Source organism: Grus americana, chromosome 27, assembly GCF_028858705.1.
Source record: "Grus americana isolate bGruAme1 chromosome 27, bGruAme1.mat, whole genome shotgun sequence".
In the NCBI taxonomy this organism is placed as follows: domain Eukaryota; kingdom Metazoa; phylum Chordata; class Aves; order Gruiformes; family Gruidae; genus Grus; species Grus americana.
The window spans coordinates 1325442-1351952 of record NC_072878.1 but is presented as its reverse complement, the minus strand read 5'-3'; the positions used below and the strand labels follow the sequence as shown (position 1 = coordinate 1351952).

General features: G+C 54.3%; 1 protein-coding gene across 1 annotated transcript in view; it reads left to right on the top strand.

Annotated features, from left to right (window-relative positions):
* LOC129196869 (scavenger receptor cysteine-rich type 1 protein M130-like) overlaps positions 1 to 26511 on the top strand; it is an 84469-nt gene that overhangs the window by 5421 nt on the left and 52537 nt on the right.

Sequence of the window (26511 nt, the reverse complement as noted above, 5' to 3'; positions counted from 1 at the left end):
AGAAACACTGGAAAAAGACGTAAGCCTTTGGGCAGTGCCCTGAGGAGATTGCCTTTCCTGGTGGAAATGCTGTTACAGAGGCCAGCTCTGTCAGAGATCTGCTGTGCAGGGGCTCTGTACACAGGAACTGCCTCTGCAGCTCCAGAGAAGGTCTTGGGGGATAAAATCTCAGTCAGAAATGTCACTGCAGTGTCCTTTTTGATGTTGCAATACACAGAGGGTATGGAAATTCATTTACCCTGCTTCCGGGTAAAAACCAGACAGGTAGATAATGAATTAGCAATGGTATGAATAATGAAAATTCTTTGCGGACAACATTATTACAAGTGAAAAAAAGAAAAATAAAATAAATCAACAATGACATGAAGAGCGACAAAACAGATCAAAGGAGACTGGGCCTGCCATGAATTCTGTTACAAGTGATATGTTGAAGGACATGTGCAGTATATTGCTTCTAAAAACCATCTAGTCATCAGTTTCCAAACTGCACCCTTGAGCTCCTGGTTCCTCATGCTGTAGATGAGGGGGTTCACTGCTGGAGGAACCACCGAGTACAGAACTGCCACCACCAGGTCCAGGGATGGGGAGGAGATGGAGGGGGGCTTCAGGTGAGCAAATAGGCCAGTGGTGACAAACAGGGAGACCACAGCCAGGTGAGGGAGGCACATGGAAAAGGCTTTGTGCCGTCCCTGCTCAGAGGGGATCCTCAGCATGGCCCTGAAGATCTGCACATAGGACACCACAATGAAAATGAAACAAACAAATGCTACACAGACACTAACCACAAGCAGTCCAGCCTCCCTGAGGTAGGAGTCTGAGCAGGAGAGCTTGAGGATCCGGGGAACTTCACAGAAGAACTGGTCCACAGCATTGCCCTGGCAGAGTGGTATAGAAAATGTATTGGCCGTGTGCAGCACAGCAGTGAGAAACCCACTGCCCCAGGCAGCTGCTGCCATGTGGACACAAGCTCTGCTGCCCAGGAGGGTCCCGTAGTGCAGGGGTTGGCAGATGGCAACGTAGCGGTCATAAGACATGATAGTGAGAAGATAAAACTCTGCTGACATCAGAAGGAAAAAGAGAAAGACCTGTGCAGCACATCCTGTGTAGGAGATGGCCCTGGTGTCCCAGAGGGAATTGGCCATGGCTTTGGGTACAGTGGTGGAGATGCAGCCCAGGTCGAGGAGGGAGAGATTGAGGAGGAAGAAGTACATGGGGGTGTGGAGGTGGTGGTCGCAGGCTATGGCAGTGATGATGAGGCCATTGGCCAGGAGAGCAGCCAGGTAGATGCCCAGGAAGAGCCAGAAGTGCAAGAGCTGCAGCTCCCGTGTGTCTGTGAATGCCAGGAGGAGGAACTCAGTGATGGAGCTGCTGTTGTTGGTCATTTGCTGGTTCTTGATATGGGGCCATTGTCCTAAAAAGGAAAGGACAGGGAAAGCTATGACAGAGTTCTCTGAGCAAAGCCACTCCATTTTTCACAGAAATCCCACCCCATGTCCCCCAATTCCGAGGCATTTCCTCTCTTTGCTTTGTGCTGGCTGAGTGTGCTGTGAGGAGCAGGACCTCTGCCCCTGTGCTGCCAAGGAGTCAGCTCTGCCCTGCTGCAGTGAGTACATGGGAGCTGGTTCCTGACACCCCCGATGGTCACAAGGGCTGTCAGATGCAATTCACCCTTGATGGAAATGTTCAATATCTGCACTCACCACTCCAGAGAGTGTGGGCTGCAGAAGAGAGGCTGAGCATGTCTTTATGGTGATTTTTCTCTGTGTTTTTCTACCATCACATCCGGTTTAGTACGATTTTTAAGGAAGAAATCCTCCTTTTTATGACTGAAAGTGTGGAGTCTTCAGACAAGACAGGCGAAAGGGCTCAACTCTCTGTGTCTCAGTGCAGAGTCAGGAGAGCTGCATTGCCCATCAGTCTTGTTCCCACATGCCCTGTGCTTAACTTCTGGTACCTCAAGGATGACTGTGCATTAAATTAGTCTTTAAAAAAAAAAAAAAAGCAACTGGACTGATGAAATCAGGAGGGTGCTGTTTCAAAGGGCAGATCTGCAAACTCTTCTTTTTGCAGCACAGAGGTGAAGCTGTGATGGAGAGGGAAGGACATGGCCTCTCTCAGAAAGAAGCAAAGGCCTCTGAGAGGAGAGAACTGACCTCCAAGGGAAAGCTCAGCACTCCCTGGGATCCTACAGCACAGCCGTGCTCTTCTGGGGCAGCTCCCAAGCCCAGCAGCACAGGCAAAGCAGACAGTCAGATGTCCTGAAGATGGGATGTCCTAAAGGCAGAGTCAGCTCATTGCTCAGCAGACAACGCCCAGCAGACATCTAGAGTGAGGGACCACAAGAGAGCAGCCTGAAGGCAGCCTAGTCCAGGGCTTGGCTGCAGTTTCCTCCCACTCCCTGCCCATGTCTCTGCTGCCTGGAGCTGTCCCTGCCAGGAGCTGGTGCTCTGCCCACACCTCTCCTCCCTGTCCCTGCTCACAGAGCCCATCCCACCCTCTGTGTGCTCAGCTCTGCCCTGCAGACCCCTCCTGGCACCAGGGCACTGCCCAAGGGGATCCCAATGCTCCTTGAGAAGTGCCATGGCAAATGTCCCAGGGGTGATCTGGAGCTGTGAGTAGCCTGGAAACACGCAGCACCCTCTCAAGAGCAGAAGGACCCTGCCCTGCCCTTCCAGGGGGTCGCTCCTTCCACCCACAGCTTCTCCCTGCAGTGCCCTGGGCAGCTCCCCGGGCAGGCTGAGGGCTGACCCTGGCAGGCGGCAGAGTCCCTGCCCCGGCACACAGCCCCTGGGCTGCAGGGACCCTGCTCTGAAGGACACAACTGGGCACCCCTGCCTGCACACCTGCATTCACAGCCACTCAAACTTGCCTCTGCACAGGGAGTCCACCTGGCACATCCCAGGAGCTGTGGGCTCTGCCAGCTTGAGGAGATGCCTCCAGGAACCGCATCGGCATTGCCCTGCACCCAGAGACTTACCGTGTCAAGGGCTCTGAAGATTTCTCTCTCCCTGAGCTCTCAGCAAGCCTCCCATTTCCAACTGCCTTTAAGCTCTCTCTGCCTCGCTGTTCTCCCCTCGGTGCCTGCAGGCAGAGCCCTCAGCCCTGCTGGGCTCTGCAGAGGAGCTGCTCCTGGCCAGAGATGTCTCTCTGCAGCACAGCCCACTTGCCATGAGCTCCCTCCATCCCAGGAGCCTGGAGAAGCTCAGCAGCAGAGGACCAGCCCAAGGTGGCATGTTAATGACCCCTCTGGTGGGTTTGGGGATGAGTCCATGAAGCTCAGACCCTGAGAGGAAGCTGATGAAACCTCTCCAGAAGTCACAGAGCGATGCAAACTCCACAGTTTCTTGGAGCATTAATGGGTCCCCCTGAGGGCCATCCCTGACAAAGCAACTCTGGGGCTGGTTAGAGCAGGCAAGTGGAGGCAGTGATGACAGGTAGGCAAAGGCAATGGCAAGGTGGCTCTGATGCTGAGTAATCCTGGGTGTGTTTCATCAAGCCAAAGGGCCAAGCCCTGGTCCCCAGCCCCTGGGAGGGGAGGTCCTGTCCCTCACACGTGTCTCAGGGCTCTTCCTGGGCCAGTGTGATGTGGGGATGTGCAATGCCTAGAGCAGGACTACCACACACTCTTTCTCAGGCTCACAGGTTGTGACAAGGGGGCAATGAAGTCCTGGTGCTCTAATGATAAGAGGTCTCCTCACAGGCATCACCTGCAGAGAGAACAGCCACAGCCCAGCAGACCCAGACCTTGGCTGTGTTGGGGGTTTCCAGCCTTGCCACTGCCCCCAGATGTCTCCACCACAGGATGTCCTACAGTGTCCCACACCTGCACCTCTTTCCCTGCAGGCTCTCGACACCCAGCAAGCATCAAACCTGGGTGTCACCTGAGTGTGTTCCTACCCTTACTGATATCTCTCGATCCTCACAGACTCTTCATTGAAAGGCAAAGCTCTGGCTAATCCAGACTCTTGCTGGGTGGCCTCTTGTACCACAGAACTGCACTTGCAGGGACATTTCTTTCTCCTTGTGCCCAATCTCAAGATCTTTTCTTTCTCATGATGTTTCCCAGTTTTCAGAAAAGCTCCACCATCTCTGAATCCACCTCTGAAGCAGTCTCAGGCTACTCCTAGACTGCCCTGAGCCTCCCCACCACTGGGCAAAGGGACCAAAGAAGCCCAGGTCTCTCAGCCCCTCCACACAGCCCATCTGCTTAAGGCCCCAAACTCCACCTGGCCACATCTCCTCTGGCCACTCTCCAGCTCCTCCCAGCTCCAGCAAAAGAGGGATCCGAGAACTGGGACAAAGCCATGTGTGGGGGTCCCTACCAGTGCAGTGTCAAGGGCCATAAGAACTGCCCTGCTCTGGGTGACCATGCTCATCCTAACGCAGCCCCGTATGCAACTGGCCTTCTTCACAGTCAGCAGAAACCCCTGGCTCGGATGGTGTCCCTCGCAGTTGCCAGGCCCTTCTCCTCCTCAGAGTCCCTCCTCAGCACAGCAGGTCCCAGCTGGCCCTGATGTACAGGTTGGTTCTTCTTCCTGAGGCCAGACTGGCCAATTCTCCTTGTCAATGTCACGAGGTTTCTTTTGGCCAAATCTCCGAGTTTCTCCAGGTCCCTCTGGACTGAAGCTCCGTTTGGTCAGCGGTTACTGTTTGTGTGCGGGTGGCTCACCCTGATGGTGGTGTAGTCTCACAAGAGAACAGCATGAGGAGTTGCAGATCTCTACAGACCCAGGTAGGAATTGCCATGAAGAGAGTCTGCAAAACACCACAGGAGGGTACAAAGCAAGCCAAACCAGGGTCAGCGGAGAAAGGAGAAATGAGGGTGGGGCTGTTTGACGCATGGTGATATTAGAGGAAAATGTATAGCTGTGTAGACACACAGACAACATGGATCCCTCCAGGAGCCAAATCCAGCAGCCCGACAGAGGTGAGACTGCTGCAGCTCCATGCGACGCCATCCCACACACACACGTGCACACAGAAAGGCCAGCACATGTGCACGTGCACACACCCCCCACACACACACTCAGAATGAAGTCTCTCAGTCAACTCGCAGACTCTACAGCAGCTGGCACTGAACTCCCCTGCTCCTCCAGAACCAGCCTCTCCATGGTCTCACCATCGGAGTGGCTCACACAGCCTTGGCTCCCAGGTCACTTCACCTTTGCACCAGTGACTCCAGTTTCATCTTCACCACCAATTGCACACTGACGCGTGTAACCTCACTCGCTCCGCAGCCAGCAGCACAGACACGTGGGCCTCTGTGACAGCTGGTCTGACTCCCCTTGCTGGCACGTAGAGCTGCTCCTGGCACATGCCCGCACACAGCATAGAGAGCCCCCCAGCCAGGAACAGAGTTAGAAATGGAGCTGAACAAGGAGACACATCAGACGGTTGAGTTCAGGCGCAGGGCATGTCCAGACCAGCATATTGACCAGACAAAGGTTTATATGCGAAGGCTCCTTTTATCCGTTATATTTATGGATGAAATCATCTTGAGTGCCCTCCCATAGCACACACAGGATAAGCAATCAGGCTCAGTCACCATGTGCTCATGAAAGGCAGGTCCTTCTTGATTACCCTCATCTCCTTGTATGACAAGGTGACCCACTTAGTGGATGAGGGCAAGACTGTGGATGTTGTCTACCTAGACTTTAGTAAAGCCTTTGACACCATATCCCAGAGCATTGTCCTGGAGAAACTGGCTGCTCATGGCTTGGATGGACATGTGCTTCACTGGATTAAAAACCGGCTGGGTGGCCAGGCCCAAAGAGTTGTGGTGAATGGAGTTAATTCTAGGTGGTGGCCTGTCACAAGTGGTGTTCCCCAGGGCTCAGTACTGGGGCCAGCTCTCTTTAATATCTTTATCAATGATCTGGACAAGGGGATTGATTGTGCCTTCAGTACGTTTGCAGATGACACCAAGCTGTGCAGGAGTGTTGATCTGCTTGAGGGCAGGAAGGCTCTACAGAGGGATCTGGATCAATGGGCTGAGGCCAACTGTATGAGGTTCAACAAGGCTCAGTGCTGGGTCCTGCACTTGGGTCACAACAACCCCCGGCAACACTACAGGCTTGGGGAAGAGGGGCTGGAAAGCTGCTCGACAGAAAAGGACTTGGCGGTGTTGGTTGATATCTGGCTGAACATGAGCCAGCAGTGTGCCCAGGTGGCCAAGAAGACCAAGAACATCCTGGCTTGTGTCAGAAATAGTGTGGCCAGCAGGAGTAGGGAAGGGATTGTGCCCCTGTACTCGGCTCTGGTGAGGCCGGACCTCGAATACTGTGGTCAGTTTTGGGCCTCTGTGGTGGGTTGACCCTGGCTGGAGTCCAGGTGCCCACCAGAGCCGCTCTCTCACTCCCCTCATTCACTAGACAGGGGAGAAAAGGTATAACAAAACGCTTGTGGGTCGAGATAAGGACAGGGAGAGATCACTCACTAATTGTTGTCACGAGCAAAACAGACCAAACTTAGAGAGGGAATTCATCTAATTTATTACTAGGCAAAACAGAGTAGAGGAATGAGAAATAAAATCAACTCTTAAAACACCTCCCCCCACCCCTCCCATCTTCCCGGGCTCAACTTCACTCCCGGCTTCAAACTTCCCCCCCTCAGCGGCACAGGGGGATGGGGAATGGGAGTTACGGTCAGTTCATCACACGATGTTTCTGCCGCTTCTTCATCCTCAGGGGGAGGACTCCTCTCATCGTTCCCCTGCTCCAGCAGGTGGTGCAGACCTTCAGGAGCAAACCGCTCCAGCGTGGGGTCCCCCACGAGGTCACAAGTCCTGCCAGCAAACCTGCCCTGGCGTGGGCTCCTCTCTCCACGGGTCCACAGGTCCGGCCTGGAACTTGCTCCAGCGTGGGCTTCCCACGGGCCAAAGCCTCCTTCAGGTGCATCCACCTGCTCCGGCGTGGGGTCCTCCACGGGCTGCAGGTGGAATCTCTACACCCCCTCATCCTTTCTCCATGGGCTGCAGGGGGACAGCCTGCTTCACCATGGTCTTCACCACGGGCTGCAGGGGGATCTCCGCTCCAGTGCCTGGAGCTCCTCCTCCCCCTCCTTCTGCACTGACCTTGGTGTCTGCAGAGTTTCTTACATCTTCTCACTCCTCTCTCCAGCTGCAAAAGCTCTCTCTCTCTAACTGTTTTTCTTCTTCTTAAATATGTTATCACAGAGGCGCTGATTGGCTTGGCCTTGGCCAGCGGCAGGCCCGTCTTAGAGCCGGCTGGCATTGGCTCTATCAGACACAGGGGGAGCTTCTAGCAGCTTCTCACAGAAGCCACCCCTGTAGCCCCCCAGCTACCAAAACCTTGCCACACAAACCCAACACACTTGTTCTTAGCCACAACTCTATCAAGGAGAGCCCAGGCTGCAGGCACCTCCCTCAGGAGATCCCCTTTTATTGCAGAGAGGCTATTAGGAAGGCAAAAGGTGACACATGGTTCTTCAAGGATCAGACACAACAGGACAGAGCCTCAAGGGAAGTACTATGATCCCAAGCAATTACCTCTAATGATGATTATCAGGGGAAAAAAAAAACAAAACCCGAGGAGATCCATAAAATATACCCTGGGCACTCTGCAGAGAAGGGGAGACAAATTACAGTTGGTGGTGCAAGGTCCATTGGATTAGTGTCCTCAGGGCCTCCTTGAGATCCTGGTTCCTCATGCTGTAGATGAGGGGGTTCACTGCTGGAGGCACCACCGAGTACAGAACTGCCACCACCAGGTCCAGGGATGGGGAGGACATGGAGGGGGGTTTCAGGTGAGCAAATAGGCCAGTGGTGACAAACAGGGAGACCACGGCCAGGTGAGGGAGGCACATGGAAAAGGCTTTGTGCCGTCCCTGCTCAGAGGGGATCCTCAGCGCGGCCCTGAAGATCTGCACATAGGACAGCACAATGAAAACAAAACAGCCAAAAACTAAAAAACAACTTAATATAAGAAGCCCAGCTTCCCTGAGGTAGGTGTCTGAGCAGGAGAGCTTGAGGATCTGGGGGATTTCACAGAAGAACTGGTCCAGGGCATTACCCTGGCAGAGTGGTATAGAAAATGTATTGGCCATGTGCAGCACAGCATTGAGAAACCCACTGCCCCAGGCAGCTGCTGCCATGTGGACACAAGCTCTGCTGCCCAGGAGGGTCCCGTAGTGCAGGGGTTGGCAGATGGCAACGTAGCGGTCATAGGACATGACTGTGAGAAGATAAAACTCTGCTGACATCAGAAGGAAAAAGAAAAAGACCTGAGCAGCACATCCTGTGAAGGAGATGGCCCTGGTGTCCCAGAGGGAATTGGCCATGGCTTTGGGTACAGTGGTGGAGATGCAGCCCAGGTCGAGGAGGGAGAGATTGAGGAGGAAGAAGTACATGGGGGTGTGGAGATGGTGGTCGCAGGCTATGGCAGTGATGATGAGGCCATTGCCCAGGAGAGCAGCCAGGTAGATGCCCAGGAAGAGCCAGAAGTGCAAGAGCTGCAGCTCCCGTGTGTCTGCAAATGCCAGGAGGAGGAACTCGGTGATGGAGCTGCTGTTGGACATTTGGTCCCTCAGGGCATGGGAGTCTGTTCATTGAGGAAAAGACATCAATAAGAGATATTTCTCTGAAAAAAATCTATTGAATTTCTTATTCCTTATTCAGGAAGACCTTTCACAGGTCCCATTTCTGAGGTCTGGTTGGTGCTGGCTGAGACTGCCCCAGGGAGCAGGGGGCTCTGCTGGGGGCTCTGCAGGAGCCAGCCCTGCCCCACAGCCATAGGTCCATAGGAACACAGGCTGATTTAGGATTAAATCCACTTGGGATATGTCGTGGTTTTACCCCAGCCAGCAGCTGAGCACCACGCAGCCGCTCACTCACTGCCCACCATCCCGATGGGGGAGAGAATTGGAAAAGTTAAAGTGAGAAAACTCACGGGTTGAGATAAAGACATTTCAATAGGTAAAGCAAAAGCTGCGTGCACAAGCAAAGCAAAGCAAGGAATTCATTCCCCACTTCCCATGGGCAGGCAGGTGTTCAGCCATCTCCAGGAAAGCAGGGCTCTGTCACGTGTAACGGTTACTTGGGAAGACAAATGCCATCGCTCCGAATGCCATCACCCCCCTGCCATCTTCCCCCAAGCTCCTTATAAACTGAGCATGACATCATATGGTATGGAATATCCCTTTGGTCAGTGTGTTGGGTTTGCGTGGCAGGGTTTTGGTGGCGGGGGGGCTACAGGGGTGGCTTCTGTGAGAAGCTGCTAGAAGCTCCCCCTGTGTCTGATAGAGCCAATGCCAGCCGGCTCTAAGACAGGCCTGCCACTGGCCAAGGCCAAGCCAATCAGCGCCTCTGGGATAACATATTTAAGAAGAAGAAAAACAGTTAGAGAGAGAGGGCTTTTGCAGCTGGAGAGAGGAGTGAGAAGATGTAAGAAACTCTGCAGACACCAAGGTCAGTGCAGAAGGAGGGGCAGGAGGTGTTCCAGGCACTGGAGCAGAGATCCCCCTGCAGCCCGTGGTGAAGACCATGGTGAAGCAGGCTGTCCCCCTGCAGCCCATGGAGGAAGGATGAGGGGGTGTAGAGATTCCACCTGCAGCCCATAGAGGACCCCACGCCGGAGCAGGTGGATGCACCTGAAGGAGGCTGTGGCCCATGGGAAGCCACGCTGGAGCAAGTTCCAGGCTGGACTGGTGGACCCGTGAAGAGGGGAGCCCACGCCAGGGCAGGTTTGCTGGCAGGACTTGTGACCCCGTGGGGGACCCCACGCTGGAGCAGTTTGCTCCTGAGGGTCTGCACCCCGTGAGAGGGACTCCATGCTGGAGCAGGGGAACGATGAGAGGAGTCCTCCCCCTGAGGATGAAGAAGCGGCAGAAACACCGTGAGATGAACTGACCGTAACCCCCACTCCCCGTCCCCCTGTGCCGCTGAGGGGGGGAAGTCTGAAGCCAGGAGTGAAGTTGAGCCCGGGAAGATGGGAGGGGTTGGGGGAAGTGTTTTAAGAGTTGATTTTATTTTCTCATTCCTCTACTCTGTTTTGCCTAGTAATAAATTAGATGAATTCCCTCTCTAAGTTCGGTCTGTTTTGCTCGTGACAACAATTCGTGAGTGATCTCTCCCTGTCCTTATCTCGACCTGCAAGCATTTCGTTATGCCTTTTCTCCCCTGTCTAGTGAATGAGGGGAGTGAGAGAGCGGCTCTGGTGGGCACCTGGCCTCCAGCCAGGGTCAACCCACCACAGTCAGTTTGGGTCACCTGTCCTGTCTGTGTCTCCTCCCAACTTCTTGTGCACCCCCAGCCATCCCACTGGCAGGGCAGGGCAAGAAGCAGAAAAGGCCTTGGCCCCGTGTAAACACTGCTCAAAAATAAGTCCATAGAACAAAAACATCTCTATATTATCAATGCTGTCTCCAGCACAAATCCAAAACATACCCCCACACTAGCTACTATGAAGAAAATCAACCCTCCCAGCTGAAACCAGGACAGGATATCAAAGAGATTTTCAACATTGTGGCTCCCATTTCACCAAATGGCAGAGCAGAGCTGATGGGATTTTATTTTGTTTATTCTGTTCGCGTTGTCCCACTACACCTGAGGAGTGTTTTTCAGGCAGAAATCCCTGGCATTTCTGCTGCACTCCAAGTGAAACCTTGTGCATCCCAAAAGGCAAAGGGACTGTCCCCTAGTGATGAGTGAGGAGAGCCAGTCAGTCCATCAGCCCTGGTCTCAGCCGCCCTGTGCTGGCACCTCTTTGAGCTGCAGGATGATCGCACCCGGACGTTCCCCCCAAAAGGAGCTGGGCACTGCTGAGAGCAGAGGAATCCATTTCCCAAGTGCACATCTCCAACCCCCTCAGCCTGTCTCACTCTACCTGAGCAGGATCTCAGCCCTCCCCTCCCAGCCGGGAACACAGAGGGCTCTCTGCAGCTGTCTGCAGGCAGCCACCCAGCAACGTTTTCATGGCCTTAGCACTGAGGGGTCTTCTCCATGGGGCTCCTGGGGAACACCGGGATGCCATGGGAGAGCTGTGCCCTGGGGGAGGGCAGCCTGCAGCCCAGCAAGACCCCCCAGGGAAAGAAGCAAATGTCCTAAAGACGGGGTGTCCTAAAGAAGGAAGAATGGGGTCATTTGTATCCCCTGCAGCCCGGGCATTAGGCAGGGACTTGGACACTTCATTCCCATGGACACATCTGCATGGCAGGACCCACAGGGCTGGTCTCTGAGCTGCGTCTGAACCCCACCCCCCCATCCCAGCAAACCTGGTGATACGATCAAGGGGAGCAGAGACAGGAGGGGAAACCCAGAGAAATGCCACAGTGCTGCTGCCGATGGAGGCACTTGGGTATTTGGTAATATCCGCTCCTCAGGGGTCAGGCTGCCGAGAAGGTGACCTTCAGGGCAGAGGCTCCGCTGGGTGGGAGAGCAGAGCAGGGGGTTTCTCCGGGGAAGGTGTCTGCACTGCAGGGGATGGCAGGGAGGTGCCCCAACCCCCCTTCCACAGCATTTCTGGGAACAGCTGCCTCTCGCTCCCTGCTCATGTCTCTGCTGCCTGGAGCTGTCCCTGCCAGGAGCTGTTCCTCTGTGCTCAGGGCTCCTCCCTGCCTGTGCTCACAGAGCCCATGCCACCGGCTGTGTGCTCAGCTCTGCCCTGCAGACCCCTCCTGGCAGCCGGGCACTGCCCAGGGGCACCTCTGTGTGCAGGGGCTAAGGAGCAGCTCAGACAAGTCCTACTGGCAACTGGGCTCTCAGTGCCTTCTCCAGAGCACAAAAATAAAGTCCCTTCTCACCCTGCCAACCCCGTTGACAATGATGAGACATCTCAAAGCACAGACTCCTTCCTTTCAAGTGAATTCTGCCATTTTCCTCCTGCACACAAACATCCTCCCAGAAGATCCCACAGGCTGTGGGATGTACCAGCTTGAAGAGGTCCCTCCAGCAACCACAGCTGCTTTTCCCTGCAGACACAGACTTACCACGTAGGGGGCTGTGAAGAGTTCTCTTTGAATCAGCTCTCAGCATCCTCTCACCCCAGGCTGCCTTTAACCTCTCTTCTCCTCCCTCCTCTCCCCTCGGTGCCTGCAGGCAGTGCCCTCAGCCCTGCTGCGCTTTGCAGAGGAGCTGCTCCTGGCCAGAGATGTCTCTCTGCAGTGCTGCCCGCTTGTCATGAGCTCCCTCCATCCCAGGAGCCTGGAGCAGCTCAGCAGCAGAGGACCAGCCCAGGGCGACACTTTCTCTGCCCTCCCACACTCCCTGCAGATGGCCCTGGGGCTCCAGGGCTGAAGCTTCTCAAAGGCATCAGGGTCTCTCCTGGGGAGCGTAGGCTGACACAGACTGAAGTCATCACTGACTGTCCCTCTCTGAGCAGGGGAGAGATGGATTTCAGAAGTGGGATTTTTCCTCCCGTGGCATGGTGGTCTATGAGAGGTTGAAATGTTCCCCTCCCTTAACCCCTCTCCCTGTCCCATGGCCAGGCAGGACACCGCAGCAGTGACAGGCAGGGATCATTTCCCCCCACGCAGGGCAGGGATTCAGCAGTGTCCATCAGGTCTCTCCTCTCTGGTGAGTAGTCTGGAGACTGGAGTGGGCTTCAGCTCTCCCCCACGCACCCCACAGACCCACAGGAGGTGGGATTCCTCTTGCCTCAGCTCAGTGTGCACACCGTCCATGAGTCAGTATAGAGACAAAGGACTGGCCATTTTTTCGCTCAGCAATGTCTAAAGCCAGCCGGATGGCTTTCACCTCTGCAAACTGACTCGATTCACCTTCTCCTTCAGCTGTTTGTACGAGTCGTCATGGAGGACTCCATCCAGCAGCCTTCCACCTCAGATTTGCTCCCACAATATGACAGGGTGCATCTGCAAACAGGGCATACTGCTTCTCATTTTCTGGTGGTTTATGACATGGTGTGTCCTCTTCAGCACATGTCACGTCCTCTTCTGGCAACACTACAAAGTTTTGGCCTTCTGGCCAGTCCACGATCACTTCCAAGATTCCTGAGCAGTCGAGGTTTCCCATTCGAGCCTGTTGTGTTATTAGCACAACCCTTTTACTCCACATAGCATCAGTTTCATTATGCAGAGAGGGTTCCCTCCCTTTGAACATCCAGCCCAGTGCAGGCAATCGAGGTGCCAAGATGGGTTGTGCTTCAGTACCAACTCCTTCTGAAGTGGCTCAAAGCCCTTCATAAGCTGCCAATATCTTTTTTTTTTTTCAGTTGGACTGCAGTGGGCCTCGGATCCTCCATATCCCTGGCTCAAAAAACCCAGGGGTCAACCTTGAGTCTCTCCAGGTGCTTTCTGCCAGAGGCTTCAGGTGGGGCCGTGGTCCCTGGCTGTGCTGTAAAGCATGTTTTTCACTTCTCCTCCGGTCTAGACTGGCCCAATGGCTATCACACCAACTATCGCTTGTCTAATTTGTTCAAAGGCTTGTTGCTGCTCAGGACCCATTCAAAGCTGTTCTTCTCCTGGGTCACTTGATAGAGAGGGCTTATGATCAGACTATAACCTGGAATGTGCCTTCTCCAAAAACCCACAACACCTGGGAAAGCTTGTGTTTCTTTTTTGTTAGGTGGAGGCAACAAACCTGTTATTTTATGGATCACATCCATTGGGCTATAACAATGCCCATCTTCATATTTTGTTCCTAAATCCTGGACCTCCTGTGCACGTCCTTTGCTCTTCCTTTATTTTATGGCAAAACCAGCTCTCAGAAGAATCTAGATCCCTCTTTTCCCTTTCGCAAACACTTCCTTTTCTGTCTTGCCCCACACGATGATGTCATCAATACACTGCAGGTGCTCAGGAGCTTCACCCTCTTCCAGTGCAGTCTGGATCAGCACATGGCCAATGGTACTTGCTGTTCTTGAACCCGCAGCAACCCCCCAACAGAAGGATCCTCTGAGGGACTGGCAAGCTAATGGCTAAACATCTTCTCTGTACTCAAGGCAGCTATACCAAAAGCCCATTGGTACCCTGTTGGGTCTTTGAAGTACCCTCTCTGGAGGTGGTCTATGCCAAGGATGCTTCTGGACCAGTCCCAACGGGGTGCTTTTGCCACTCTTTCCCAGTTAGGCTTTCCTCAGCCTCCAACACAGACAGTTCTTGGGATCCTCCCATCACTCCAGAAATGCAGATGGGTTCTGCCCCTTTCTAATCTGATGGTATTAGAGTACATGCGCACTGGTGTCCCCAGACCTTTATACTCCCATGGGGCTGATGTGTCAGGCCATCCATCCCACACGGCCCAGTAAACTCAGTTGTGCCTTTCTTCTGCCTGCTTGGAGACAGGGCCCCTTTATTCCTGGTCAGCATATTCATTCCTTGGCTTTTGTCACTGCAAAGCAGAAGTCATAGAATCATAGAATCATAGAATGGTTAGGGTTGGAGGGGACCTTAAAGATCATCTAGTTCCAACCCCCCTGCTGTGGGCAGGGACACCCTCCACTAGACCTCATTGCCCAAAGCCTCATCCAACCTGGTCTTAAACACTTCCACGGAGGGGGCATCCACAACCTCTCTGGGCAACCTGTTCCAGGGCCTCACCACTCTCACAGTAAAGAATTTCTTTCTAACATCTAATCTAAAGCGACCCTCCTTCAGCTTGAACCCATTACCCCTTGTCCTGTCACTACACTCCCTCATAAACAGTCCCTCACCATCTTTTCCCCTTCGGAAACTGGTAAGGCACAATTCGATCTCCCTGGAGCCGCCTTTTCTCCAGGCTGAACAACCCCAACTGTCTCAGCCTGTCCTCACAGGAGAGGTGCTCCATCCCTCCAATCATCTTTGTGGCCCTCCTCTGGACTCTCTCCAACAGCTCGATATCTCTCCTGTACTGGGGCCCCCAGAGCTGGACGCAGTGCTCCAGGTGGGGTCTCACAAGAGTGGAGTAGAGTGGCAGAGTCCCCTCCCTCAACCTGCTGGTCACGCCTCTTTTGATGCAGCCCAGGACATGGTTGGCTTTCTGGGCTGCAGGCGCACACTGCCAGCTCATGGTGAGCTTCTCATCAACCAATACCCCCAAGTCCTTCTCCTCAGGGCTGCTCTCAATCCATTTCTCGCCCAGCCTATAGCTGCGCTTGGGATTGCACTGCCCCATGTGCAGGACCTTGCACTTGGCCTTCATGAGGTTCACACGGGCCCACCTCTCCTGCCTGTCAAGGTCCCTCCGGATGGCATCCCTTCCCTCCACTGTGTCAACCACACCACAAGGCTTGGTGTCGTCGGCAAACTTCCTGAGGGTGCACTCGATCCAGCTGTCCATGTCGCCAACAAAGATGTTAAACAGTGCCGGTCCCAGTACCGATACCTGAGGAACGCCATTTGTCACTGGTCTGCACTTGGACATTGAGCCGCTGACCACAAGTCTTTGAGTGTGACCATCCAGCCAATTCCTTATCCACCGAGTGGTCCCTCCATCGAATCCATGTCTCTCCAATTTAGAGACAAGGATGTCGTGTGGGACAGTGTCAAATGCCTTGCACAAGTCCAGGTAGATGATGTCACCCTTCCCTTATCCACCAATGCTGTAACCCCATCATAGAAGGCCACCAAATTTGTCAGGCATGATTTGCCCCTAGTGAAGCCATGTTGGCTGTCACCAATCACCTCCTTATCTTCCATGTGCCTGAGCATAGTCTCCAGGAGGGTCTGCTCCATAATCTTGCCAGGCACGGAGGTGAGACTGGCTGGCCTGTAGGTCCCTGGGTCTTCCTTTTTACCCTTCTTAAAAATGGGGGTTATGTTCCCCCTTTTCCAGTTGGCAGGAACTTCGCTGGATTGCCAGGACTTCTCAAATATGATGGCGAGTGGCCTGTCCGCTTCATCCGCCAGTTCCCTCAAGACTCGCGGATGCAACTCATCAGGTCCCATGGACTTGTGCACCTTCAGGTTCTTTATTCTCAAACCTGATCTTCTCCTACAGTGGGCGGTTCTGCATTCTCCCAGTCCCTGCCTTCTGTGACCTGGGCAGTGTGGCTCAAGCATTTGCCAGTGAAGACTGAGGCAAAGAAGTCGTTGAGTACCTCAGCCTTCTCCATATCCTGGGTAACCAGGTCACCCGTTTCATTCCGGAGGGGACCCACATTATCCTTCATCCTCCTTTTCTCACTGACATACCTATAGAAGCTTTTCTTGTTGTCCTTGACATCCCGGGCCAGACTAATTTCTATCAGGCCTTTGGCTTTCCTAACCTGATCCCTGGCTGCTTGGATAGTTTCTCTGTACTTCTCCCAGGTTACCTGCCCTTGCTTCCACCCTCTGTAGGCTTCCTTTTTTTGTTTGACTTTGCCCAGGAGCTCCTTGTTGATCCATGGGGGGCTTCTTGGTGTTTTTGCTTGACTTCCTCTTTGTTGGGATGCATTGCTCCTGAGCTTGGAGGAGGTGACCCTTGAATATTAGCCAGCTGTCTTGGGCCCCTCTTCCTTCTAGGGCTTTGTCCCATGGTATTCTACCAGGCAGATCCCTGAAGAGGCCAAAGTCTGCTCTGCTGAAGTCCAGGGTAGTGAGCTTGCTGCACGCCCTCCTCGCTGCCCTGAGGATCCTGAATTCCACCATTTCGTGGTCACTGCAGCCAAGGCTGCCCTTGAGCTTCACGTCCCCTACCAGATCCTCCTTATTGGTGAGAATAAGGTCCAGCATGGCACCCCTCCTCATGGGCTCCTCTATCACTTGGAGGAGAAAGTTGTCATCGACACATTCCAGGAACTTCCTGGATTGCTTACGCTCAGCTGCATTGTCCCTCCAGCAGATGTCAGGGTGGTTGAAGTCCCCCATAAGGACCAGGGCTTGTGAGCGTGAGGCTGCTCCTGTCTGCCTATAGAGGGCTTCATCTGCTCGGTCTCCCTGGTCGGGTGGCCTGTAGCAGACCCCTGCTATGATGTCCCCTGCCCCAGCACTCCTTTTAATCCTGACCCATAGGCTCTCGGTGAGCTCCTCCTCCATCCCTAGGTGGAGCTCCATGCACTCCAGCTGGTCATCGACATACAGGGTGACATCCCCTCCTCGCCTGCCCTGCCTGTCCTTCCTAAAGAGCCTGTACCCTTCCATCCCAACACTCCAGTCATAGGAGCTGTCCCACCATGTCTCTGTAATGCCAATAAGGTCATAGCCTTGCAGGCGCGCACACATCTCCAGCTCCTCTTGTTTATTCCCCATGCTCCGTGCGTTCGCATAGAGGCATTTCAGTTGTGCCCCCGATGAGGCTGACTTATTGGCTGGGGTGGCTGGGATTCTTTTGATGTATCTTCCCAGTGTTACCATGTTGGTTCCTGTTGCATCTGGAGCCCCCGGCTCATCTCCTGTAGGCTTCGAGCGTGCTGTAGTGCATCTAGCACGTCTCTGAGCAGGAGGCTGAGGGCCCTCACCAGCACCCTGTCCCTCCAACCTGGGCACATCATCCCACAACATGTTGCTGACAAGCCTGATGTTATCCCCCTCCCGCTTCGAGCCTAGTTTAAAGCTCTATCGATGAGCCCCGCTAGTTCCTGGGCAAAGATCTTCTTCCCCTTTTTGAGGGAGATGAATCCCATCAGGGTTCATCAGGCCTGGTGCCGTGTAGGCCGTCCCATTGTCAAAGAACTCAAAGTTATGGTGTTGACACCAGCCACGGAGCCATGCATTTATGGACTGAGTCTGCCTGTTCCTCCCAACATTGCTGCCCTCAACTGGGAGGAGGGAGGAGAATATTACCTGCGCTCCCAAATCCTTCAGTGACCATCCCAAGAGCCTGAAGTCCCTTTTGATTGCTTTTGTGGTATGTGTCTCTGCTTCATCCCCACCCACATGGAGGAGCAGCAGTGGGTAATAGTCAGAGGGCTGTACCAGGCTGGGAAGTTTCCTAGCGATGTCCTTGACACAGGCCCCAGGGAGGCAGCAGACTTCTCTGAGGGGAGGGTCTGCCCCGCATATCGGGCCCTCTGTACCCTTCAGAAGGGAGTCCCCTATGACTATAACTCTCCTTTTCTTCTTTGTTGGGGTGGTCATGACCTGAGGCATGGGCCTTTTGGGCCTAGGTGCTACCTCTGGAGTAGCTTGACTGTCATCCACATCCTCGCTCGAGTGGCCTTCCACAGCCAGAGCCTGGTACCTGTTGCACAGGGGTACGTGGGAAGGCGAGGTGGGTGAGGAGGAGAAGGCTCGCCTGCCACGCTGAGCATGGACTTGTTTCTATTCACTCCCCTCTTTGAGGCTGCTGCCTTCTGCCTGGCAAGGGGAGGATACAGGGTCCCCTTCACTTTGGCTTTGGTCTTTTAGCTGTCCCTGTTTCTGTCTCAGGGAGGGCAGAGCTTGGCTCCATCAGTTTATCTCTCTCTCTCAGCCTCCCTGATGCTCCTTAACCTCTCCACTTCTTCACAGAGTTCTGCCACCAGGCTGAGCAGATCGTCCACCTGGTCACACCTCAGGCAGCCAATCTCACTTCTGCCTTCCCCTGCCAGTGCCAAGTTCAGACACTCCCTGCAGCCTGAGAGCTGGGTGGGTGCATGCTTCTGTGGCAGCTGTGTCTGTGTTGCCACATACCTTCTGGTGAGCACAGAGCTTAGGGCTTTCTGCCTACCTTCTGTGCAGGTTCAGTGAAGTACTGAAACCCAACCACTTGGGTTGGTCACTCTCATGCCTACCCCCAGCTGGGAAAGAAAAGACTGGTGAGAAGCTGGCTGAGGAAAACCAAGTGTTCAGGAAGTCCTTGAGTACCACCAGACAAATCCTACTTTTGGGGAAACACCAGGACACCCCATCTCCCCACAGAGCCTTTCCGCAAGGTGGGCACATCTGTGCTGGCCTGGCCAGCCATTCCTACACCCCCTGCCCATGCTCTCCACAGCCCTTGAGCTGGGGGAGCTGCTCTGCAGAGCAAGTGGGCTGTGGGGCCTGGGGTCACAGGGGGACTCTGCAAGGGACGTGCTGGTCAGGCTGGGTGGCAGACCCAGCTCAGGGACATCACTGCCACTGACTGCCTCCCACAGAGGCTCTTATGTGGCCATGGAGGCTGCTCAGAGGTGACCTGCCTTATTGCCAATGCCATGAGATGTGTTTGGGTGCTGCACCGCATCCAGTCTATGGCAGTCCACTGATGGGAAAATGAACCACTCACCAGGCTCCTTGCCCTGTGCCTGCTGTGTCCCCTGGGCTTGCAGAACCCTCACTTGGTGGTTCACACCCACATTTAGCACTTGATCTCTGGGGCACGCCACCTTGCACAGGCTCGTGCTCAGTGGGCTCCATTCCCTGCTGACCTCCTGGCACGTGCTGTCCCTGCAGATCCCCTGGGCTCTCCTGGCAGCTCCTGATTCCTTCCAGAAAAACACTCCTCTGCCATCAGCCCTACCACAGGCTGTCGAGCCCCAGGCAGCTTAGTTGGAGTCCATTCAGCATCTGTGTGGGTGCTGTCCACCCAAAAGGGAACACCTGAGCCATTCCTCAGTCCCTGGAAGAGCACACTGGGACCCTCATCTCATCCCTCTGCGCCCATGGAGAAACAAGCAAAGCAACAGTTTTCTCCAGAGTCTCTTCCTTGGGCATGTTCTTGAGAGCAAGATTGGAAAAAGACGTAAGCCTTTGGGCAGTGCCCTGAGGAGATTGCCTTTCCTGGTGGAAATGCTGTTACAGAGGCCAGCTGTGTCAGAGATCTGCTGTGCAGGGACTCTGTACACAGGAACGGCCTCTGCAGCTCCAGGGAAGGTCTCGGGGGATAAAATCTCAGTCAGAAATGTCACTGCAGGGTCCTTTTTAATATTTAAATGCACAGAGGGTGTGGAATTCATTTACACTACCTCTGGGTCAAATCAGACAGGTCGATAATGAATTAGAATTGGTATGAATAATGAAAATTCTTTGTGGACAGCATTATCAGAAGTGAAAAAAAGAAAACTAAAAAACTAAAATCAACAATAACATCAAGAACTAGAAAACATATAAAAGACAGGCTGGGCCTGTCATGAGTTCTGTTAGAAGTGATATGTAGGAGGACATGGGCAGCATATTGCTTCTGATAAACCTCTAGTCATCAGTTTCTGAACTGCACCCTTGAGCTCCTGGTTCCTCATGCTGTAGATGAGGGGGTTCACTGCTGGAGGCACGATGGAATACAGAGCTGAGACTACCAGATCCAGGGATGTGGAGGAGATGGAGGGGGGCTTGAAGTAGGCAAACATGCCAGTGCTGATAAACAGGGAGACCACGGCCAAGTGAGGGAGGCACGTGGAAAAGGCTTTGTGCCGTCCCTGCTCAGAGGGGATCCTCAGCACGGCCCTGAAGATCTGCACATAGGACAGCACAATGAAAACAAAACACACAAAGAATAAACAGGCACTAACCATAATAAGCCGAGCCTCTCTGATGTAGGTGTCCGAGCAGGAGAGCTTGAGGATCTGGGGGATTTCACAGAAGAACAGGTCCACAGCATTACCCTGGCAGAGTGGTATAGAAAATGCATTGGCCGTGTGCAGCACAGCATAGAGAAACCCACTGCCCCAGGCAGCTGCTGCCATGTGGACACAAGCTCTGCTGCCCAGGAGGGTCCCGTAGTGCAGGGGTTGGCAGATGGCAACATAGCGGTCATAGGACATGATGGTGAGAAGTGAAAAATCTGCTGACATCAGAAAGTAAAAAAGAAGACTTGAGAAGCACATCCTGTGTAGGAGATGGCCCTGGTGTCCCAGAGGGAATTGGCCATGGCTTTGGGCACTGTGGTGGAGATGCAGCCCAGGTCGAGGAGGGAGAGGTTGAGGAGGAAGAAGTACATGGGAGTGTGGAGGTGGTGGTCGCAGGCTATGGCAGTGATGATGAGGCCATTGGCCAGGAGAGCAGCCAGGTAGATGCCCAGGAAGAGCCAGAAGTGCAAGAGCTGCAGCTCCCGTGTGTCTCCAAAAGCCATGAGTACAAACTCAGTGATGGAGCTGCTGTTGGACATTTGCTGGTTTTTGAACGTGGGGGCACTGGTCTAAGAAGAAAAGACAGGGAACAATTCGGACAGACTTCTCTGAGCAAAGCCACTCCATTTTTCATAGACATCCCATCCCCCTCCCCCAATTCCGAGGCATTTCCTTTCTTTGTTTTGTGCTGGCTGAGTGTGCTGTGAGGAGCAGGACCTCTGCCCCTGTGCTGCCAAGGAGTCAGCTCTGCCCTGCTGCAGTGAGTACATGGGAGCTGGTTCTTGACTCCCCCAATGGTCACCAGGGATGTCAGGTGCAATTCACCCTTGATGGAAATGTTCAGTATCTGCACTCATCACTCCAGAGAGTGTGGGCTGCAGAAGAGAGGCTGAGCATGTCTTTATGGTGATTTTCTCTGTGGGGTTATTTTTTTTCCCACCATCATATCTGGTGAGTACTAGATTTAGTGGTAGAAATCCCCTTTTTTATGACTGAAAGTGTGGAGTCTTAGGACAAGCCAGGAAAAAGGGCTCTTCTCTCTCAGGGCAAGGACAGGAGAGCCACAGTGTCCATCAGTCTTGTTCCCAGCTATGCTGTGCTTTTGCTTGTGCTACCTCGAGGATGGCTGTGCACAAAATTACTCTTTAAAAATAAAGCAGCTGGACTCTGATGAGAGCAGGGGAGTCCTTTTTCAAAGGGCAGATCTGCAAACTCTTTTTTTCCAGCACAGAGGTGGAGTTGTGATGGAGAGGTCAGGACACAGCCCCTCTCAGAGAGAAGCAAAGGCCTCTGAGAGGAGAGAACTGACCTCCAAGGGAAAGCTCAGCACTCCCTGGGATCCTACAGGAGAGCCTTGCCATCCTGGGGGGCAGCACGCAAGCCCAGTTGGATGGAAGAAGCAGAGAATCAGGTCTCCCAATGATGGGATGTCCTAAAGGCAGAGTCAGCTCATTGCTCAGCACACAACGCCCAGCAGACATCTAGAGTGAGGGACCACAAGAGAGCAGCCTGAAGGCAGCCTAGCCCAGGGCTTGGCTGCAGTTTCCTCCCACTCCCTGCCCATGTCTCTGCTGCCTGGAGCTGTCCCTGCCAGGAGCTGGTGCTCTGCCCACACCTCTCCTCCCTGTCCCTGCTCACAGAGCCCATCCCACCCTCTGTGTGCTCAGCTCTGCCCTGCAGACCCCTCCTGGCACCAGGGCCCTGCCCAGGGGCACCTCTGTGTTGGCAGGTCTTAAGGAGAAGAGCAGATCAACCCTGAAGGCACCACAAAGGTGAATGCTTTCTCTAGTCTGAGGTGGGTTTATTAGGTCCCTTGAAAAACCTTTATCATCACTCACTGTGATGCTGTAGGAGTGTGTGTCTCCTGTGCAAAAGTAAAAGCTCCATTACCATTTCCATCTACCATCACAGCTGGAATGTGGAAGCACTGACTCTGGGAAGCACCTTTCTTTCCATGTATCCATTGCCTTGATGTGCTTCTTGAAATGTGCCCTGTGGAATGTCCCAGTGGTGATCCGGAGCTGGTAAAAGCCTGGACACCCTCAGCACCCTCTCAAAAGTACAAAGACTCTGCCCTGCCCTAACAGGGGTTTCTTCTTCCACCCAAAGCTTCTCCCTGCAGTTGCATGGGGAGCTCTCTGAGCAAGCTGAGAGTTGACGCTTGAAGGCAGAATATTCCCCTGGTATGCAGGGACCCTGTGGTGAAGGACAGCCCTGGGCACCTCCAGCTACATGCTGTAGCTTCACAGCTATTCAAAATTGCCTAAAAATAGCCCCCTACTTACAGATCGCATAAGCTGCGGGTTGTGTCAGCTTTAGGAGATAACTCCAGGAACTACAGCTGCATTGCCCTGCACCCAGAGACTTACCATGTCAAGGGCTCTCAAGATTTCTCTTCTTTTCAGATCTCAGTCATCCTCCCAGTCCTGATCGCCTTTAAGCTCTTCATCTGCCTTGCTCATCTCCCTGAGATACCCTGGCAGAGCCCTCAGCCCTGCTGTGCTCTGCAGAGGAGCTGCTCCTGGCCAGAGATGTCTCTCTGCAGCACAGCCCACTTGCCATGAGCTCCCTTTGTCCCAGGAGACCAGAAGCAGAGGACCAGCCCAAGGCGGCATGTTAATGACCCCTCTGGTGGGTTTGGGGATGAGTCCATGAAGCTCAGACCCTGAGAGGAAGCTGATGAAACCTCTCCAGAAGTCACAGTGCGATGCAAACTCCACAGTTTCTTGGAGCATTAATGGGTCCCCCTGAGGGCCATCCCTGACAAAGCAACTCTGGGGCTGGTTAGAGCAGGCAAGTGGAGGCAGTGATGACAGGTAGGCAAAGGCAATGGCAAGGTGGCTCTGATGCTGAGTAATCCTGGATGTGTTTTATAAACCCAAAGGGCCAAGCTGTGACCCCCAGCCCCTGGGAGGGGAGGTCCTGTCCCACACACAGGGCTCAGGGCTCTTCCTGGGGCAGGGTGTTGTGGGGACATGGCAGAAAGACCTCAGCTCTGTTGGGAGCTTTCAACTTTGTCAGCTCCCTTGACCATCTCCACCACAGGTTGTCCTATGGTGTCGTATGCCTGCACCTGTTTCCCTGAAGGCTGTGGACATCCACTGTGCTTACCAACCTTGCTCTCACTTGAGCATCTTCCTACCCTTACTGATATCTCTCCATCCTCATGGGCTGTTTGTTGAAATACAAAGCTTTGGCTAATCCAGACTCATTCTGGGTGGCCTCTTGTACCACAGCACTGGGCCTGTTCTATGAGCATTGGGGGGACTGCAGGGAGCCACACTGGGAGCACTGGGGAAACACTGGGAGCACTATCACTGCACTGGGAGCTGTACAGGAAGTACTGGGGAGATATCCGGAGCATTGAGGTGAGCCAGTAATCAGCCCAGAGAGCACTGGGAGCACTGGTGTGGCACTGGGAGAGGTAGTGGGAGCACTTGGGTGAGCTAGGCGAGGCACTGGGACCATGGCAGCCACACTGGAGAAGCACTGTGGCATCACTGGGAGCACTGGGAGTGAGCCAAGGAGCCACAGTGAAAGAACTGGGGTGGCAGTATAAGCCATACTGGGAGCACTGGGGTGGATTTGGGAGCACTATGGCTGCACTGGTAACACTGGGGCGGCAGTGGGAGTACTGAAGAGACCCAGTGAGTGGCAATGGCGCAGCACTGGGAGCACCGAGGGGAGCCAGGGAGCCACGCTGGGAGCACTGGTGTGGAACCAGGAGCACTGCAGGGAGCCAGGGAGCTGCTCTGGGAGTACTGGGGCAGCACTGGGAGAACCGGGGCAGCACTCTGATCCTCACTGGCAGCACTGGAGTGTCACTGGGAGGACTTCTCACCTCTGTGCCTGGCAAGATCATGGAGCGGATCCTCCTGGGAACTGTGCTCAGGCACAGGGAAAACCAGGAGGTGATTGGTGACAGCCACCATGGCTTCACTAAGGGCAAATCCTGCCTGACAAAGTTGGTGGCCTTCTACGAATGGGGTTACAGCGTTGGTGGATAAGGGACGAGTGACTGACATCACCTACCTGGACTTGTGCAAGGCATTCGACACTGTCCTGCATGACATCCTTGTCTCTAAATTGGAGAGACATGGATTCGATGGAGGGACCACTCGGTGGATAAGGATGGATGGTCACACTCAAAAACTTGTGGTCAACGGCTCAATGTCCGAGTGGAGACCAGTGACGAGTGGTGTTCCTCAGGGGTTGGTATTTGGACCTGAACTGTTCAACATCTTTGTTGGTGACATGGACACCTGGATCGAATGCAATCTCAGCAAGTTTGCCGACAACACCAAGCTGTGTGGTGCATTCGACACGGTGGAGGGAATGGATGCCATCCAGAGGGACCTTGACAGGCTGGAGAGGTGGGCCCCTGTGAACCTCATGAAGCTCAACAAGGCCAAGTGCAAGGTCCTGCACATGGGTCGGGGCAATCCCAAGCACAACTACGGGCTGGGTGCAGAATGGATTGAGAGCAGCCCTGAGGAGAGCCTTGGGAGAGCCCTGAGCCTTGGGCGTGTTGGTGATGAGAAGCTCAACATGAGCCGGCAATGAGCGCCTGCAGCCCAGAAAGCCAACCATGTCCTGGGCTGCATCAAATGCAGCGTGACCAGCAGGTCAAGGGAGGGGACTCTGTCACTCTTCTCTGCTCTCATGAGACCCCACCTGCAGGACTGCGTCCAGCTCTGGGGTCCCCAGTACAAGAAAGATATGGAGAGATATCAGTAAGGGTGGGAAGACGCTCAGGTGAGACCCAAGTTGGAAAGCAGGCTGGGTGTCAAGAGCCTGCAGGGAAAGAGGTGCAGGTGTGGGACACCGTAGGACATCCTGTGGTGGAGACATCTGGGGGCAGTGGCAAGGCTGAAAGCCCCCAACACAGCCAAGGTCTTGGTCTGCTGGGCTGTGGCTGTTCTCTCTGCAGGTGATGCCTGTGAGGAGACATCTTCTCATTAGAGCACCAGGACTTCATTGCCCCCTTGTCACAACCTGTGAGCCTGAGAAAGAGTGTGTGGTAGTCCTGCTCTAGGCATTGCACATCCCCACATCACACTGGCCCAGGAAGAGCCCTGAGCCCTGTGTGTGAGGGACAGGGTCTCCCCTCCCAGGGGCTGGGGGTCACAGCTTGGCCCTGTGGCTTGATGAAACACACCCAGGATTACTCAGCATCAGAGCCACCTTGCCATTGCCTTTGCCTACCTGTCATCACTGCCTCCACTTGCCTGCTCTAACCAGCCCCAGAGTTGCTTTGTCAGGGATGGCCCTCAGGGGGACCCATTAATGCTCCAAGAAACTGTGGAGTTTGCATCGCACTGTGACTTCTGGAGAGGTTTCATCAGCTTCCTCTCAGGGTCTGAGCTTCATGGACTCATCCCCAAACCCACCAGAGGGGTCATTAACATGCCGCCTTGGGCTGGTCCTCTGCTTCTGGTCTCCTGGGACGGAGGGAGCTCATGGCAAGTGGGCTGTGCTGCAGAGAGACATCTCTGGCCAGGAGCAGCTCCTCTGCAGAGCCCAGCAGGGCTGAGGGCTCTGCCTGCAGGCACCGAGGGGAGAACAGCGAGGCAGAGAGAGCTTAAAGGCAGTTGGAAATGGGAGGCTTGCTGAGAGCTCAGGGAAAGAGAAATCTTCAGAGCCCTTGACACGGTAAGTCTCTGGGTGCAGGGCAATGCCGATGCGGTTCCTGGAGGCATCTCCTCAAGCTGGCAGAGCCCACAGCTCCTGGGATCTGCCAGGTGGACTCCCTGTGCAGAGGCAAGTTTGAGTGGCTGTGAATGCAGGTGTGCAGGCAGGGGTGCCCAGTTGTGTCCTTCAGAGCAGGGTCCCTGCAGCCCAGGGGCTGTGTGCCGGGGCAGGGACTCTGCCGCCTGCCAGGGTCAGCCCTCAGCCTGCCCAGGGAGCTGCCCAGGGCACTGCAGGGAGAAGCTGTGGGTGGAAGGAGCGACCCCCTGGAAGGGCAGGGCAGGGTCCTTCTGCTCTTGAGAGGGTGCTTTGTTTCTGAGGGCTGATTACAGCTTGAGATTGCCCCTGGGACATTTGCCATGGCACTTCTCAAGGAGCATTGGGATCCCCTTGGGCAGTGCCCTGGTGCCAGCAGGGGTCTGCAGGGCAGAGCTGAGCACACAGAGGGTGGGATGGGCTCTGTGAGCAGGGACAGGGAGGAGAG